This window comes from Odontomachus brunneus, unplaced genomic scaffold (assembly GCF_010583005.1).
Source record: "Odontomachus brunneus isolate Ranch 3 - 2012 unplaced genomic scaffold, Obru_v1 Obru_scaffold_149, whole genome shotgun sequence".
NCBI classification, from domain to species: Eukaryota; Metazoa; Arthropoda; class Insecta; order Hymenoptera; family Formicidae; genus Odontomachus; species Odontomachus brunneus.
In genome coordinates this window covers 423,350-441,514 of record NW_022639599.1, presented here as the reverse complement: position 1 = coordinate 441,514, position 18,165 = coordinate 423,350, and the positions used below count along the sequence as shown (strand labels likewise).

The 18,165-nt window shown below is 43.6% G+C and overlaps 1 protein-coding gene and 1 long non-coding RNA gene across 5 annotated transcripts in view; one reads left to right on the top strand and one right to left on the bottom strand.

The window, feature by feature from the left end:
* The window catches only part of LOC116850580, a 298,594-nt gene that overhangs the window by 60,635 nt on the left and 219,794 nt on the right, over positions 1-18,165 (bottom strand). The gene's annotated exons all lie outside the window — the stretch shown is intronic.
* The window catches only part of LOC116850569 (alpha-mannosidase 2), a 181,057-nt gene that overhangs the window by 65,541 nt on the left and 97,351 nt on the right, over positions 1-18,165 (top strand). Inside the window, exons 1-2 of one of the 4 annotated variants that reach the window (XM_032829007.1) lie at positions 7,458-7,811; positions 8,536-9,019. The exons of 1 other annotated variant lie outside the window; for it this stretch is intronic. The gene's annotated coding sequence lies outside the window, so the exon portion shown is untranslated. Of the gene's footprint in view, positions 1-7,457; positions 9,020-15,792; positions 16,008-18,165 lie in introns of those variants that run through there. 2 more of the 4 variants (XM_032829006.1, XM_032829008.1) reach the window with 2 other exon arrangements.

Here is an 18,165-nt window from a genome sequence, read left to right as displayed (position 1 = left end):
TCTCTCTCTCTCTCTCTCTCTCTCTCTCTCTCTCTCTCTCTCTCTCTCTCTTTCTTTCTCTCTCTCTGTTCCGCTCTTTCTTCCTCTGCTATGCGGGACGACTACAAAGCCCGACTGATGATGTCGCCTGATCAGTAACGATGGCATCTGTCATTTTATCAAAACGAAGAGATGCCTTGTGCTCACAAGGGACCCTCAACCTATCGTTGATCGCTTTTGTAATTTTTGTAATTTCTCTAGTATTTGACATTACCTCAATACCCAAATGTGGCACTTTACATTTCAAAAGGTACTTTATCGATTCTGACCGACAAAATTAGAGAAGCGATCAATGATAGGTTGAGTGTCCCTTGTTGGTCTCGTTTGCGTCTTATTCTCTGTCGCAGTGCTGAATGCCGCAGTAATAAGCAATTGACGTCTTTCGACGTCCAATAAACAGTACTATAAAACGAGTAACGTTTGAGACATTTTTTAGAGTGTTGTTCTTTTTCATGTAATTTTTTTCTTATTTCTATACTGTGTATCAGTAAGGAACTATATTGCTAAGGAATATGGAAAATTTCGCTTGAAGTACAGCGAATTATTTAATAACGTATTCAAGATATAAACAGTGAATGTAAAATGAAAGGATAGTCAGTTACTGCAGAATGTCGACTTATTGCCTCGCCTATGAAATTCTATAGCAATGTTTACTATAAAATTCTCTTGTAGATATGTACACGTGTTTCTAGTGAAAGGTATTATTTAACGCTTGTGTAACATGGGAGATTGGGCTCCCATGAAATCACGTTGGTCACGTTATAAGTTGGTCACAACGAGTCTCGCGCCACTTTATCTCGGCGCGAGGCACAAATTTTTGTTCGACGTAACGTCGACTTTAAGCTAAAGTAACAGCGCGAACTCGGTGCGCATCTACTAATCCGATTATATCGGCCGTTTTAAAGTTTTCTGTCGGGGGCGGTTCTCGAGAGCTCGGCTCGAGGGAGAGGGAGAGAGAGAAAGAGAGTGAGAGGAGAGAATGGCTGCTTTCCACGGTTACCCCTCGTGTTTTTCTCATGAACATAGTTCTGCTTCCGCCGTACGCCCGAATTATGCAGCAGCCTCCGCGTCTGCGGGAGATCCTTGCAGAACCTCTCGCGCGCGGAAGCTTTCTTTTTATATATATAATACATGTATATCTCGAAGATTAGGGAGCGCGCGCGCTCGCACGCCCACGCACGAAAGCGAGCAGGAATGTTTCGTATACTGAGAGAAAAAAAATGGTTGATCTAATTAAAATTATAGTTACTTTTTGGCCCAACTATATTTTTTCTAGTGAAGTAGCAGTAATAACATGCATATAAGATTGTTATTACTAACACTATAACGGAATTTAATTGTAAAAAGTAGTTTTCTTACAATTTACATATTATATTATTTTTCTGTGTGATCATAGTTGAAATATTTTTGTCTCAGTGCATCATGCCTTTTCGATATGGCACTTTGTCTTGTACTTCCGAAATCCTCCTTTCCTGCCGTCTTCCTTCCCCTCCTTCCTCATCGTGACTTTTCTGTCATCTAGCGGTACCATTTTTCACGCCTCTTCGTCTTCACCCATTAACATAGTTGCTGTCGCGCTCCGTGTTTTTCTCTTGACGCACCCGACTTGCCTCGTCACTTTTTCAGACTTCTTTACAGATTTGCCTCGTGTTCCCTTTTTCTTCCCCTCTCTCTCTCTCTCTTTCTCTCACTCTTCCCCTTCCTTTTGATTTTATTTCATCTTTCCTCTCGTCTCGCCTCGCTTTTCACGCTCGAAACCCGCAAGCCGCTTTAGTCGTAAACCAGCGCACGCCACTTTTCGAGAGTGTCTATTCCCAAACTCCGAAGTGTCTCGCTTACGAGCATCGTCGTAGCCGCACGAGAGAGTAACTCGGGCGCGGAGCAAGTTTGATAGGTGGTTCCTACACAGTATCGGGATTATCCGAAGAGCCGCGTGCAGGTTCGTGCTCGCGGCGATCGCGGAAATCGAGCGTTAATTTTGTTCGCAAACCGCTTCGCCGTGCGGATATACGGGGAAAATACTTTATCGCAACGGCTATTACGGGATGTTATCGTTCGCACGGTCCTCTTTTCATTACATTCCCTGTTATAACCTGTATTACGTACTTTCTAAAATTACAAAACTGTGCAATAATCTCTCGGATGAACACCGTTCCGTACAATTTGTTTCTCTTTTATATATGAACGTTCTGCAAAACATTTTGCCGCAGACGTTGAACTGATCAGCGACGTAACGAGATCTCGTTTTTGTATGATATTGGATGTATAATTCGAGACACTCACACAATGCTCCGATGCACACTCGATCGTGAAAGCGTCCTTCACGAGGGAGTCGCATTCCCTCGCGCAATCGTCGTCAAAGTTCGTCCGGTAAAAGCCGATTTTTCGTTTCGCCGAGGATGAAAGACAGATGACGGGAACGAGGGATTTTCGCGTCAGACGCCGGATATTAGCCCTGTCACGGGCGACACGGCGCTCTGAAAGGCCGTAGGAGGGCTTCGAAAAAATGTCCCGGCGTAAATAGCGCCGAAACTTCAAACGAATTATACCCAGCCCACTCTTTTCTTTCTCTCTCTCTTTCCCTCTGTCAGCGCGCCGCTGAAAACCGAATCACAGCTCCCTCGATATCGCGCAGTACGCTGTTCCGAAGGGTGGAACAAGAGGAAGGGCTGCGAAGTGGGTTGGCAGGAGTCTCAGAGAGATCCGTTTCCGCGAGCTGTCTCGTTTAGGGGGTGATAAATTCACTGTATTTCGAACGCGTGGTACATTAAACGCGCGGGAAACAACGAAACCTACGTTTTCAGTCCATCAAGTTAACGTGAATTTCTTCAGCCAGTTCGGAAAAAATAGGGAAGCATCGCAAGATAGTAGATTTGCCTGTTGATTTTATATCCGTTTAATTTTGTTCTCTTTGCGCCGAAGAGATACTTTCTCGTCTCTCGCCTTTTAGCGCACGCGATCGCATAATTTAGAGTCACTCGATAAGACGTTTGCCTCGGCTCTGGAGAGAAAAAGTAAAGAAAAGCTCGATAACGGAGATCTCTCTGGGAGATCGGCCGAAGCTTCATACTCCGATACGCGGATCCGATGAAGCTCGATGAGCTGATCGTTCTTGCGAACGAGACTCGCTCGTCTATCTCTCTTTATACGAGATAACAGCTGATCCGGAACACTGAATTTGCCATCAATTAAAGCCGCGACATATCTTCCATTCGTTACTCGAACGTGCTCTCACAAACATTTACCGGGCGCAGGAACTTGACCTTCCTCGCAGAGCGCATAATTCACGCTTGAAATTATGCTATCGCGTCGCGTCGATTCCGCGCACATTTATATCGGCGCCAATATCGGCATTAAGACTAAACCTTCGCGTGTACTGAGTGATGAAAATTTCCGTAGATATGTTTCAATTTTTCCCAACGAAAACGCTGCGATGATACACGGAAAGAAGTGTGGCTGGATTAACTAAATTTCCGATAAAGTACGAACGAACCAGAAATTCCAAACTAATTTATCGAATATTTTGTTCAAGTTGGCGAGATTCTCGTTAACCAAACAAGATTTTTGGTTAACCAGAACTTGCAATTATTCAACTTGAACATGTGCAAGTTCTGCTCAACTAGAAATTTTGTTTGTTTATCAGAAATCTTGTTGTCTTAAACAGAATTCTGTTAATTCAAACGTTTCTCGCCTATCCGTCATCGCAGGTCTTTAATTTTCAGCATTAAAATCTCGATTGTTGTACCGTGAATTTAATTTCCCACCAGAGTGAAGTCCAGATCGAATGAAGAATAAGATTCTGTTGTCTATTTGCGTTCCCGGAGCTTAGTTTGCGTCCGGGCTTTTAATTCTCAATTTCGTATTACTTCTTAATTGTCGGAGTACTTCGCTACGAAAACAACCATTATTTTTCTCGGATTATTCTTCAGCATCTGCTTCTGAAAGGACTCCCAGTTATCCCGGAACGTCCCGTAGAGATTGCCCCCAGCTATTCCCCGTTACATTCTAAGATAACGACTCGCTTTCGCGATATTCTTCGATAATTTACCGTGACAACGCGATCAGGAAATGCCGAAGACAACACCGAAACGCGAATTAAGTAATAACACCTCCAAGCGACGGATTCCGCGGCGATGTAATTCTGTGCATAAACATCCGCTTTCTCTCTCTTTCTCTCTCTCTCTCTCTCTCTCTCTCTCTCTCTCTCTCTCTCTCTCTCTCTCTCTCTCTCGTTTTCTCCTCCGTCCCTTCCCCTACATCCAATTACGCGGAAATGCAATTTCCGGAGCAGTTAGAGCTACAGCATCCGTCCTTATTTATTTCACCGTGTTCCTTTCTATACATTTCGATCATTCGACCGCCCCGGAGATCAGTTTCTGAATTTCTCGATGAATATATAACTACTTTACGAAAAACAGTATCCTCAAACGGATAAAAATTTCGGAAAAATCGAAGATTACAAAATAATTGAGGATTATTTTACTTTCTTGTGCAAACTTCACATCTGAGAAAAAACGTATTTTCCTTTGGACACACGAAGAAAAATAATTTGCTTGCCCAGCAAATGTTCTGCTAGTCTAGCAAAATCTTTTCGTTATTATATGGATAGCAAAAAGATTTGCTAAGAGTATTAATCACTATTTGCTGGATATAATTTGCTGAATCTACAAATTGTTTTGCTGTAAGAACCATGACAGATTTATATAAGCAGTTGCAGTTTTGCTGCAATAGCAAATAAATTTGCTAAGAATACATTATTTTACATCGATAGCAAATTAACGTGATTTTCCTACAAATACACTCAACAAATTTTTTTTTATCTTGGCAACGAAACTACTGCCCTGATAACAAATAATTCGTAAAATTAGTTGTGTCAATTAAATTTTTTTGCTGTCACTACGAATATGCAGTAGCAACGATGATTTTGCTGAAAGAGCAAAATTATTTTTCTCTGTGCAATTTCGTCGCGTGTTATATATTTCCTAGTTGATCAATTATATAGTTAGTTAACTATATTAACAGATCTCTCACTTTTCATTTGGCACTAATCCTGCGCTGAAAAAATTTGCGAAACGCGACGTCATTTTGCCTAACAACACAGTCGACCTTTTATCGAGGAAGTAACAAGATTTCGAAATGTCGTCCGTAAATGTTTTGAGAAATGTGTTTTCGTCGGTTTTCCTGTTCGCCCGATGTGGCGAACGGGGATGTGTTCGTTCTCGGTGAACAACCAGGGATCTTCGGTTCTCCCGGTACGCAAGCGACACTCGTGTTGGCCTTTCAATCAACGTAATTGCCGTTCGATCAAGTTCGAGCCTGTGCCAATCCTGTCCAACGACAATGCCCCGCGCGCCCGTGTCCCACGAAATTGAAAAGTTCCTGAGCTCCCGTACGCTGAAACACCGAGCTCGATCATGGAGTCTTCCTGTAGCGAGCGCATTCGACACTTCCAACTTAAAATCGATCGGATCGTCTTTATATTCTCTCGTCGTGGGACAAAATCGTAATAGATAACATATCTATCTTTGGTACAAGCGACAAAAAGCTGAAAGAGTCAACGCACTGGAAAAAATTTTGTTGTTGAAACGAAAATTTGATATACCGGACCAAAATCTCGTTAAAATGGGATGAATCAAATGTTTGGTTTAATAATTGCTAACTCAACTTTAATTGCCGCTTGTTTTGTTTTTTCGCTGATACATTCTACTCGACACAAGTAAAAAACACGGTAGTGCCAACCAAGTCGTATATGTACTAAATATTTTAGTTCCAAATACAAAAATAACTTTTCCAGAGCGCAAGATTTAATTTGGGAAACTCACCGAATCGTTAAGATAAAGTGAAAAATATAACACGTAATGGACTAAGAATTACTAACATTTTGGTCGTTATTCTGAGCCTCTCTTCATTAGAGAAAGGAAACTCGAGAATAAAATCCCACTAGAACTTTTTTACCACGAACATACAAAAGTCCTAAGAAAACATTCTAAACCTCAAGTCTATATAAAATTCAATTTAAAGTTACACATTTTATCTTAACGATTGAGTTTCATAAATTAAATCCTATATTGGCTTTTATCTGGGGGTTCTCATTTCATATTGATTGTAGACTGAGAGCTTTAATATTTTATTTTATACAGATGTGTTGGGTAATAACTCAAATATTATTTTCAAATGTTAAATATGTGTAAGTAAATTTGATTAGCGAGTTTCTTCGAGACAATTGCTTTTATAACTTCCAGAAAATAAGTAATCAAACTTTATTGAGTGCATTTGCTCGTCACACTTGGAGTCAATTTTTCTTCCCATTCTAATCACTTTGCGCGATCATGCGCATCGAATAAATCTTCATGAACGAACGTTCGTTGCTCATCTACTCATTAAAGGCATTTATTGTTAAGAGAAAAGCAGCAATATATATACATTACCGTGAAATATGCTTCATATGCTGCTTAATATTTCACTCGTGCGAAATGCGAGATCTTATATGAATTGTCCGAGTTGAGATTTACCGCGATATTCCGTTTGGGCGTATGGAATTACCCCTACGGTCTATTATTAATAAATTTATCGTTGCAATACTGTGCACCACGTGTACATGCATCTCTCGCGGCACGTGAAACACACGTCGAATCGATGCTGCGCGTAAATATTAATAGTGGCGCGCTAATTATAGTGGTTTGAGCGATCGTCCCGATTTGTTTTAAAGCGCATTAAACATGCAGCTGCTTCCGTCAGGTAACAGGTTAAGCGTCACGCTATTTCACTGTCGGCATCGTCAGCTTCGTTCTAGCAGTATGCCAGAAAAGTTGTCCCGCAACATCGTCCGCGCGCGCGTCATACAACATATCCTTATATCCATATATTTTCTAACAATAATGTTATGCCGCACACACATAAAAACCCTCCTGTTAAAGAAGGAAAAAAAATTCAATCTGAATCAATGACTATTAAGTCCTATTATAGTGGGATACATCGCAACGCGATCGATAATTCACAAGGGGAAAGAAACACCACGAAAATGACGGAGGGGAAGGCAAAAGCCGCGCAACCCCCGTGAAAAATGAACCCTGACCGTGGGTCGGTGTCTTCACGGTGCCCCCCGTTCCTTCTTTCGTCGAGTCAAAACACCCCGCGGGCGTGGAAAGTCCTCCCCGAGTGCGTGTTCTCCATCTCACCCCTCGTCGCTCCCCACCACTCGGTCGTCGCACGTGTGTGTGCGTTTGCGTGTGTGTGTGTGTGTGTTCGCGCGCGCGTGCGCCCTGCATTTGTGTATGTGTGTGTCGTGTGCGTACGTGTGGATGAACGCGCACGTACGCCGGCACAAACGTGGATTATATCGGCACATGCGCCCGTCGACTGTCGCGTCGGCGGAAAAGCGGATATAGCCGGCGGCGTGTCAAAACCATTCCGCCCGTGCCGCGAGTTTAGTACGGCGTGGTTCTTGGTTGCGGTTGGAGGACGATCGTGCATCCCGGCCGCACGGTGCGGCACGGCGAACCCCGGGCGGGTTACGGATCGCACGGAGCGGCGCGACGCGCGCGCTTGCGGTCGCGTCGCGGAAATCATCCCTTCGGGAGATTCGCGAGCAACGCGTCCTTTTTGACGGAAAACTCGTTTATCGCGCGGGTGCGCGACGTCGTGCCCGGATGTCTCGTGTCTCTCGGAGCGTACCACAGCTGGCCAATCTGGAATCCGTTGTAGCAAGAAGCCGTGCTGACACTCGCAATAGTTGGAGCTTTCGCTCGAACCGCACGAAGCCCGAACTATGTGTAACTTCCTACGTTATTGTCATTCTGATTACTCATCTCGCAGTGGAGCGAGAGAGCTCCTGTTTTATTTTTCGGATTATTCGGGTCAGCAGAGACCAAGTTCTTCTTTCGTCGGGACCACCTCCGTTTTTTCGATTGGCAATGATTACAGTGATTTGGTTTGCCCCTTCCGCGCCGGGCGAAGTACAAACGTCCTCCTAATTACTCCCCTCGCAGTGGAGCGAGCTACTGTTTTATTTCCTGGATGACTCGAGTCGGTAGAGACTCGGCTCTTCCTTCAAAATCGTCGGGACCACCTTCGTTTTCCCAACGACGATAATTAGGGTGATCTAGTTCACCCTTTCTGCGCCGAGTGGAGTACAATCGTCACCTTAATTACTTCTCTCGCAGTGGAGCGAGTTCCTTTCTTATTTGTTGAACGTTCCGAGTCAACAGTGATTTAATCCTTTCCTCGAAATTGTCAGGTCCACGTACATCTTTCGAAATATCAATAATCGGATTCGATGTGCCCTTTAGGCGCCGGGTGGCGCGAACAATCTCGTATCGTCTCCAACATCGACAAATCGTCTCTATTAAATATTGAAGTCCTAATACGCGGTTGTACGAATAAAATTTGCATTGAAATCGTCTGGTTCAATATCGCGTTGCTCTTTCGCGATTCGCTACCGCGCTTTGTTGCATGCCGCGTATAAAAATATCGGCAGACTGATGATCACTTTTTCAGAGGGATAGCCCGCGCGTCTAAAACGGATGACGTGACGAAGGCGTTAAATAATTCCCGCGCATCTCGTCGTGACATTTTCACGTCCCTTGATAACAGCCCGAGCGCGCCGAATCAGGTGTACATACATCTCGCGGATTTTTCCGCAAAAATGCGGTGATATCCGAGACAGCGCTCTAGGCCGCATGATGTATACGCTTCGCGGAAATGTGTTTGAAGAAAGTGACTCGGCCGCCCGCTAAACACGACGTCGCGTTCGCGGCAGTGAAAAAGTTCTCTCATACGTTACCATTACTACCGCCACGCGGGCGCAGCGAACGGGTACAGCCGGAAACGTATCAAAACTGTTTCGTTCGACCAACGGCGACGACGGCGGCGGAGGAGGATTCGGCGCGCCGTGATTTCTCTTCGCAGCCCGACGTCCGCTGTCACACCGTCGGAACAAAAGATCCGCGCAACGGGCCGACTTGGTGTGATCGATGGCGAGGTACGAATCCACTTGTTGTTTAACTGCGCGATGCGCGAGGAAGGAGAAGGCACGTCTCTCGAATATATCGCCGCAGAGATTTGACCGCGTAGTATGTAAAACGCGACACGGACGGCATTAACGCGTTCGATTGTGCGGGCTGGCGCGCTCACCAACAACGAGGCAAAGCCGCACAACAGCTGTCGTATGTAACGGCGACACACAGTCGTCGGCGACACACCGTTGTCTCGTGTGATTTTATTTGCAAACCGATACACGTTGCCGCGCGGCAAAGCGCGCGCATACTCTGTTAAGAGCGCGCGTGTCTGCGTTCAATTGCACGCATTCCTGCGGGATTTGTTCTGCGTGCGCGGCACACGAAGTAAAAATTCTTCGCGAAAGCCGGCGAGCGCGAACGAGCGAGCGACGAATTCGAGTATCCGTCGCAGCGGCAGGAATGTTTTGCAGCCGCTCGGATTATCGTCGATTCGCAACGAACACTCGCCGCTGATTGCCGGCTTGCAAAAGCAATCGCGGCGCGCGTTAATTTTGTTTAATTCGCGCCGCGCATTTGACGCTCATCATTTGATTTTAACTACGTACTTACATCGAGCGTATTGAGAGCGGTACGCGCGCATTCAGCAGACAAAATTCAGCGCCGAAAGGAGATACTTTGGAATCCGACACGCTGCATGTGAATCAACAATCGCGCAGGGGATCAGATACAATCATGATATATAAATAAAAGCAGAAAAAAAAACATTGCTATTCCGTGCGAAAGAGCGCAGCTCAAATAGCCATAGGCGATGTTTCCAAATTTCTTCGTATTCGATTTCCCAATTAATTTTGTTATAAAACCAAAGATAATTACAACGGTAGATTACAAATATATATCCAAACGTATTAGTTTATCTGCATTTTCACATTTCGCGAAAATATAAACTTTTAATTCCGCTCTCGTAGGATGCGGCCACAAGATGCTCCCAAATTCCTTCATTGTTTAATTAATTTTGTTATAAAACCAAAGATAATCACGAGTGGATAAATATATAGGATTAAACACCGTATTGGCGTTTTGTCATTTTGTGTTTTGTCATTCTTAACGAGGACTTGAATGACATAACGATTGATGCAAATAATATTTTGAATAAGGGCATTTCATTTACACAAGAAATTATATTCTTTAATTTCTTTTGTTGATGCCATCTGTCGCACTTGGAACTTTTGGAGCCTATTTTCTTGGAGACGGTAAAAGACTATACTTTGAAACTGATATATTTGTAATCTCTATTCGTAATCGTCTTCAGTTTTGTGGCAAAATTAATTGGAAAATCAAACACGAAGAAATTGGGAAGCATCTTGGCCGCACTCCTTGAAAAGGGGATTCAAAAATTTATATTTTCGCAAAAAGAAAACACGGATAAACTATATTACATTTGGAGGGATGGAGACGTGTTTGGCGAAGACGAGCCGAGAAGTAAATCGTCCGAAGCGTATATTCGCGTACATTTACGCGAGAAAGACAGAAAAAGGGGGAGGAGCAGATACGCTGTAAATGACAGTACATACAACGAGAATGTCGAACGAGAGAAATCGGGGATAACGTATCAAGAACACACGTTCGGGCGGACCGGAGGTGCTGGGGATCAACGAGACGAGTTAATACCTTATGGATAATCACAATGTACCGTCGCCGGCGCGACATTTTTCTCGGCGCACGCTCGTAACTCGAGTCACGTAACACGCGCGAGAGGCGAGATAACAAACGGCGGAGGCGTAACGCTAGGAGCGTTGAATAATTCTCACGTTTTAAAGGGCGCCCAATTTAAAGCGCGTCCAAACACGCGAAATGCTTTGCACGCGACGAAAGCGAATCAACGAGAAACCGCGGGAGAGAAGGAGAGTTGTAGCTGGAGAAAGATAGGGAGATAGGGAGAAAGAGAAGGAGGAAGGCACGAGGGAGACGTAAAAAAGTGAGAGAGAGAGAGAGAGAAATCGTTTCTTTCGTTCCGGATACTTGGGCGCACTCGCGCCTATTCGAGAGATCGGTTTTACACCGCCGGAGAAGCGTTCGCCAAAGTTTCCCCGCGACCGCCGGCGTGCTGTAAAAAGCACCCTTTCTCCGCTCGCGCGACGACATCCCATCCCCGTGTGATCGCGAGGAGCAGCAGTCCGGCGAGTTGCTCTCGTCCGCGAGCTCGTCGACGACGCTCGTTTGGCCGACAACTTTTTCAACTACCGCCGCGCGCGTATCGCACTTGGCGCAGTCAGACTTTAGAGCTCTCTCACTGCCTCTCAATTTGTCGTCGCGAAGCTCCCGGCGAAATGATCTAATCGAGTGCGACAGTAACATTTTGCGGCGCCGTGACAACGCGGGAGATTAACTCGAACGTGCGGCGATAAACTTTTAACGTCGCTCCGATTATCCGAGTGGCTGAGCGCCGCGGTGGTAAAACTCGCGGCTCCTGATGCTCGGAGCGGAGTCTCGCGCTTTCCTTCTGTAATTGTGTTTGCGCGACAGTAGACAACTCCAATGAGGCATCTTGGACACTCCCTTAACGTGTGCGCGTAATGATTGAGAGAAAAAGAAAAATTAGAAGAAATGCGAGCCGGTGATAAATGATAATATACGTGGCAAGAGGAGGCGATAAATAATAATTTATATGAATTTCAATTCATATTATATTATATCATATAATATAATATTTATAATATATATCATATCATATTATATCATATATAATATTATATTATATCATATAATATAATATTCATATTATATAATATTCAATTCATACCAAATTGTCAGGTTACATAGAATGCAGGGTAATTTAGTGATATTTTTCTCGATATATTAACACAAAAATAATAATTGATTGCCTTAGTAGAGGTACTTTAGTATTTAATTAACTAAAATAGATATATGGAAGAAATATTGTGTAGTATGAAATACAACAAAATTCTTATAATTTTGGACTATACAGAATCGTGATCGAAATTACTATGCATTTATTTAAAATGTTACTGTATTGAATATTTTTTTATAATCTATACTTAAAAATAGATAGTTATTTTTAGTCTCAGCCATATTTTTTGCTTGTTCCAGCACGAGAGTGGTAGTAGTATTCTACATATAGGTTATTATTATCACTGACATTACAGTCGAATTTAATAAAAAATAACTTTCCTGATCACAATTTTTAACAATTTCTCTATGATAATAATTACAAATATCAAACATTTCTCAGTGTACAATTTCAATGTAGACCGGCTTATGCGAAGCATTGAACAAAGAAACATAATATTAACGTAATCCTCGTATCATCAATCGTAAACATAGACACTTAATACACATACTCTCGACGGATGAAATTGCTGGAACTAAAGTTGATATAATTTGAATTTCATGTATTATCATTTGATACGCGACAATCAGGCGATATGCGATTCGGCTGAGGTTTCAGATATCCAAATATAGCTGTCATAATACTGACAGGACCTCCCATATTACGAGTTTATCCTAAATTGTCCATTTTGTGCAATAATCATTGTTCGTCGTCGTCGTCATCGTGATCGTCGTCGTTATTATTATCATCGCCACGAGATATTTTCGTAGCTCGGCTTTATTGCCAGATATATTTTCGGACAGAGCGCGGGAGAACGTCTAGGTAATTATTTATGTCTTTTAGCACGCGAGGCTCACATTCGTGGCCATTAGCGCTCCGCCAGAGCCGATCGTAATTCGTGCCGCCGCGAAACTGTAACTCACCCCACCGATCGTGAAAACTCGCCTATCGACATCGACGCCACGTCGCAATCCGCAGCCGTCCGTCGCGAAACTCTTGTTCGCGCGCGATGGAACAGCCCGGAAACCAATGGTATCGACTCAGTTCGCGGCCGGGTCGATAGTCGTCGTCAACGCGGCGACGGCACGAGTTTTCGAGCGACCGCCCGCAGATTCGAGCTCGCTAATCAAATTAGGATCGTCAGGGCTCAAATTAGGTTCTGGACCAGGTCCGTCGCTCGGCCGTCGTCCGAGACTGCGAGTTCCTTCTTCGGGAACGACGACACCCGAGAGAAGAAGAAGAAGTCGGCTGCGCTGTGTGTGTGATCGACGTAATGTCGACGTAACCACCAGCCAATCTCGTGACATGTTTTGATGCGTCGGGAGGATGCAGGAGTTCGAAAAGAGCTTGATTTTACGACCTCTCATCGGGTAGATTCCGATTTCGGTGTCTGTCCGCCGTGGGTTCGACGCGAGCATATCGAACGAGTCGCGATAACGCATCCCCGACACGTTTCATCGTCCTCGTTGTGAACGGACAAAAGGACCATGTCCGGAGCGTCGGTTGAATGACCGACCGGTGGGCCAGCACCTGACGAGCATCCGGCCATACTCGCGTCCCGCTCGTTTGTCTCCTCGATCTCCTTGCGTTTTTTGTCAAGAGCTCAGAGACAATCGAAGCTCGACGGAGCTTCGAAATTTCTCGATGTTCATCGACAAGAGAAATGTGGACGAAGCGGGAAGACACCCGGCAACTCGTCGTTTGACTTCGTAAACTCGTACTCGAAAGTTAATAGCTTCGCTCGGGCGCGAGTCGTATATTAATGACTACTTTGACAGTATTAATTACAACACGCTTATCGAAAATTGGATTTATAGTAACGTGGATTATTTCCCGTGGTAACGAGTGTATGCGTGTGTGTGTGTGCGTAAGTGTGTTTGTCTGTGTGTAAATTAATCGGCCCGATCGATCCCCATCGCTTTGTGGTTCTGCAAACATTTAGAACGTTCATTAATTCGCCGGATGGTATACGCCGAATAGATTTGGCGGCCGTTTTAAAATTTATTAGCTGACGGTATGTCTAATTAATTTTAGTCCATTGATTTATCGACGATTCTCCCGCGATTGCTGTGTTTGTTATAAATATGCCACACACGGCATGTGCCCGCTCGCATACTGATGTAACGGTAATACAGCGTAAGTAGAGCAACGGAGCCAGTTATATTTTCCTCGTTTTGCCAAATAAAGGGACCCGCGAAGGCACTTAACGTTAAACATAGCCGCGAAGGCACTTAACGTTAAACATAGCCGCGCTACAGTAGCCCCCTTTTTTACGACTCTATCAAGGGAGAGATAAAGAAGGAGAGAGAGAGAGAGAGAGAGAGAGAGAGAGAGAGAGAGAGAGAGAAGGTGGGAGAAAAAGGGTACACGTGCCAACGTAATTAGCCGTGAACAATCGCGCGTCTCGCGGTACGTTGTTCTCCCGAGCGAGAATAATAATCGTTATCGCGGTAGCGCGCGTATGTGTCGTGAACCGTATGCAACAGCGCGGCGCGTAATGACCATTCGTAATACAAATTGTTTTCCGATTCGCCCGACTTTTCCCTGATTTATCCCGTCGGCCCGCCGCCCCGCGACTTAATTATTCGTACATCGATTTATCCTCGAATTTCCGCCGTTTACCGCAGAACTGTCTACTACATGCCCCAGCTATTTCTGTATTCCGTCACATGTCCGCTTCGATAATGTTGACGCGGTTAGCCGGATTAATCTCCGCGAACCTTTGCGCGCGGCAGCCTCTATCACACGCTCGGCGCACGAACGAATTCGTTGCGTTTCCTCTCGTGCGTACGCATCGTCCGTCTCGCACGCGTCGAGTTAGTACCGAATTAAACTCTAATCTCGCTTCCCTTTTAGCTAACCCTTCGCTCTGTCTCCCTTTCGTCCTCTCTTTCTCTTACCCTGCCTCTCGTATCCTTCCCTCGGTGCGACTCTCGCCTCATGTCGAGCGCGGAGCTGTACGAGAACCGCGATCGATTATCGCGTGAGAAGTGACCTTACACATCGCGATAGAGGCTTTAGCGGGTCGCGACGAAAGGTTTCGACGGTAACACCGGTGTCTCCGGTTCGTCGGCTTGAGTTTATCTTTTCTCGACCAAATTAAATCGCAGCGACTGCGCTCTCTCTCTCTCTCTCTCTCTCTCTCTCTCTCTCTCTCTCTCTCTCTCTCTTCTGTTGCTCTTATAGGTTGATTTTGGCAAATGTTCGCGGATACTAACTGGATCTACTTGAATTTGCGGCCCATCGAGAATGCGTGTGACACCTGTCGATTGACTCGGTGCCACGTTGAGAGAGTCAACCGGAGGCTCGTCGATTATTATCGTCAATTCGCTTATCATCAATAATTGGCTTGAGTAATTTTTTTCTTTCTCAGCTATTTAGTCAACTTCTATGTACATATCGCCCGTTCTCTTGTTCATTCGATATTCGATGAATGCGCGCATCTGAGGGGGAGATTCCGATAATTTTGACGAACACGATACTTTCCGACGGTATTTTCGATAAAAACGGCTATAAAAGATAAAAAATAACCCGCGCAGTCGGTTATTGGATTGTTGATGAGGCTGGAGAAAATCAGCGGCGAGTATCGAAATTTGAATATTTTCACGCAGCTGACTCGATACATATTGTTCCTTTTTTGTTCTACGATGTATATAATACAGTGTTTATATAATTATATATATTTATATGTTTATATGTTTATATAATTATTTGAAACAATAGGTCTGCTCGCGTTGCTTGCACTTTTGACACTTTTACACCTAACGCCCGTTGCACCCTAGACTTCTCTTTAGAAAAGAGAACTCTTTTACTGGATTTCACGTTCAGGTACGAAAGTGTCAAAAGTGCAAGCAACGCGAACAAATCTATCGTGCGCGGCGTAATGGGCAAAATGTCGAGAACTATCAATATATCGAATGGTAATTCGATCCCGCCAATAATCGAGCTCTTGTGTAAATGCTGATTAGTTACCGCGGCGCCACCTGTCGCGCGTCCCCGCGTCCCGTGTGTACCTAGCCGATCCTTTTGCGTCGAGCAGCCGCCATTGATACATCAATCGACATCGCTCCGCACTTTACACGTCTTTTGCCTGTCGAAGTGAGTCTCGCGCGAGAATCGGGAGTGCCGAAAATAGCGAAATGTGCTATTCGTCGGGACGCATCGTGAGTACGCCATTAGAAAACAATCTTCTAGTTTCTCGCAGCATGCAACCGGCGTCTGTCGCTCTCAGTATTGTTTTTGACTCATATAGGCTGCGTTCGGAAATACACACTGTGTGCACACTACTAGACGATAGCCGTTGGAGTGAGCGAAATACAAGAGTGAGATAAAAAGAGAGGGAGAGTACTCGAGTGACGTTTCCGAACGTAGCCTCAATCATAGAATCAAGTTATTGTCAGATTTATTAATCGAGATTAGAAATTTAGGGATAATTACAAGGAAACAGAGAGATAACATGATGTCAGAAAGACACACGCGGCGCCAAATCTCAGTTAGGCAGCGTCGATTTGTTAGCGAGAGAGAAAAAGAGATAGAGAGGGAGAAAGATGTGCACTATAGAGCGCGACACCGTTCACGTCTTAGCGTGTAACTTACAAGTAAACCTACCCAAAAAGTACTGCGATTTATTTCTAATTTGGCAGAAATGTAGTATAAAAAATATTTAGGTCATATTTTTTTATTTTGGTCCACTTTTAGTTTCATGGCCTGTTTTAGCTTTTTAATGTTCTCACTTCTATCATCAATAAGTACCAAAAAAATGCATAAGAAATAAAATTGAATACAAGATATAGGCATTTTTGATTTGCTGATTATGAATATAAAGTCAAATATGTAAAATTATTCATATAAATAATAAAATGTTTAAACAAAACATAAAAAGTTGAAAAAGTTTTTTATACAAATAATTTCTCGGTTTAGCCAAGATTCGAACCATTTTTTTTTGACTAATTAGCACAGATTCGGTTGGAATTTCGACTAAAGAAATTTAGAATGGTTCATGTCTCTCTCAGCTATGCCGATTTTGTTAAAATTTTAATTAAAATTGCCGGATTTCTCGGTTTAGCCGAAATTCGAATCATTCTGGACTAATTCAGCACAGATTTAAAATATTTCGGTTGGAATCTCGGCTAAAGAAATTTAGAATGGTTCATGTTCAGCTATGCCGGTTTTGTTAAACTTATTTATAAATAATAAAATGTTTAAAAAAAAACATGTAAGAAGTTAAAAAAATTATGTATACAATAATTTCTCGGTTTGGTCAAAGTTCGAACCATTTTTTACTAATTTAGCATAGATTTGAAATATTTCAGTTGGAATCTCCGCTAAAAAAATTTAGAATGGTTGGTGTTTTAATTATGCTGATTTTGTTCTACTAAATAATTTTTCTTCTGTTAAATAATTTTAATATCGACGATGTATATATTACACAACTTGGTGTATTAGAATATAATTTTCACCAAGAAGATGTATTGAATACATCGTCGATATTGGAATTATTGAATAGAAACTATTTAGCACCAAACGTTCGGCGTAAACTAGGCAAATAAAAAAGCATTTGTTTATAATATAAGTCTATTTCAGATCGATCTGTTTTCATTTTTCTATCTTATTTCAATTTGATTCAGTAATCTACTTGTAGTCGAGCTAAGCTTCTTAACACATTTAATAATGTAACATGTTAATACATAAATAATAATAAATAATAATATTCAATGCTTGAAGCTTAAGTTCGCTCGCGAACTAAGACTATTCGTATTGCTCTTGCTTCCGAGGAAAAAATTAGTCAATAACGATCGTTAAATTGCGGCGCCTGCGAATAGTCGGGATCGCGCCGTGTGTTCTTCTTCGCGGGGTGCTTTAGCCGCGAATGACGGTAATCGTGGGAAGGTGGGCGGGGAAAATTGTCAACGGATAGTTGTCGATCGATCGCAATTCGACCGACCTTGCTTAGTCTCGCGCGCGAGTAAAGATACTTTCCGCGTGGAAAAATTCCAGGTGCGCGGGTTATTACGATCTCCATATAAAGCGGACGCACAATGAGTCATTTTGTACCTTGCCATTCTGAATATATGATAACTGGGCCGCGGTCGTTACGTGCACTCGCGTGTGTACGGGCGACGCGAACGTTAACGTCAGCAGGAACGCGACGATTCTTTAAATTCCGTTCACTTCAGCCCTCTCGCGCGCCTCACGCACGAATTATACAATCAATGATAATTCTAATCTTTCTCTCTTCCTTTCTCTCGCTCGCCCATTAATCCGTGCGATCACTAAACAAGGAATTATATCGTTCATGTTCCTCCATCCGAATAATTGAAT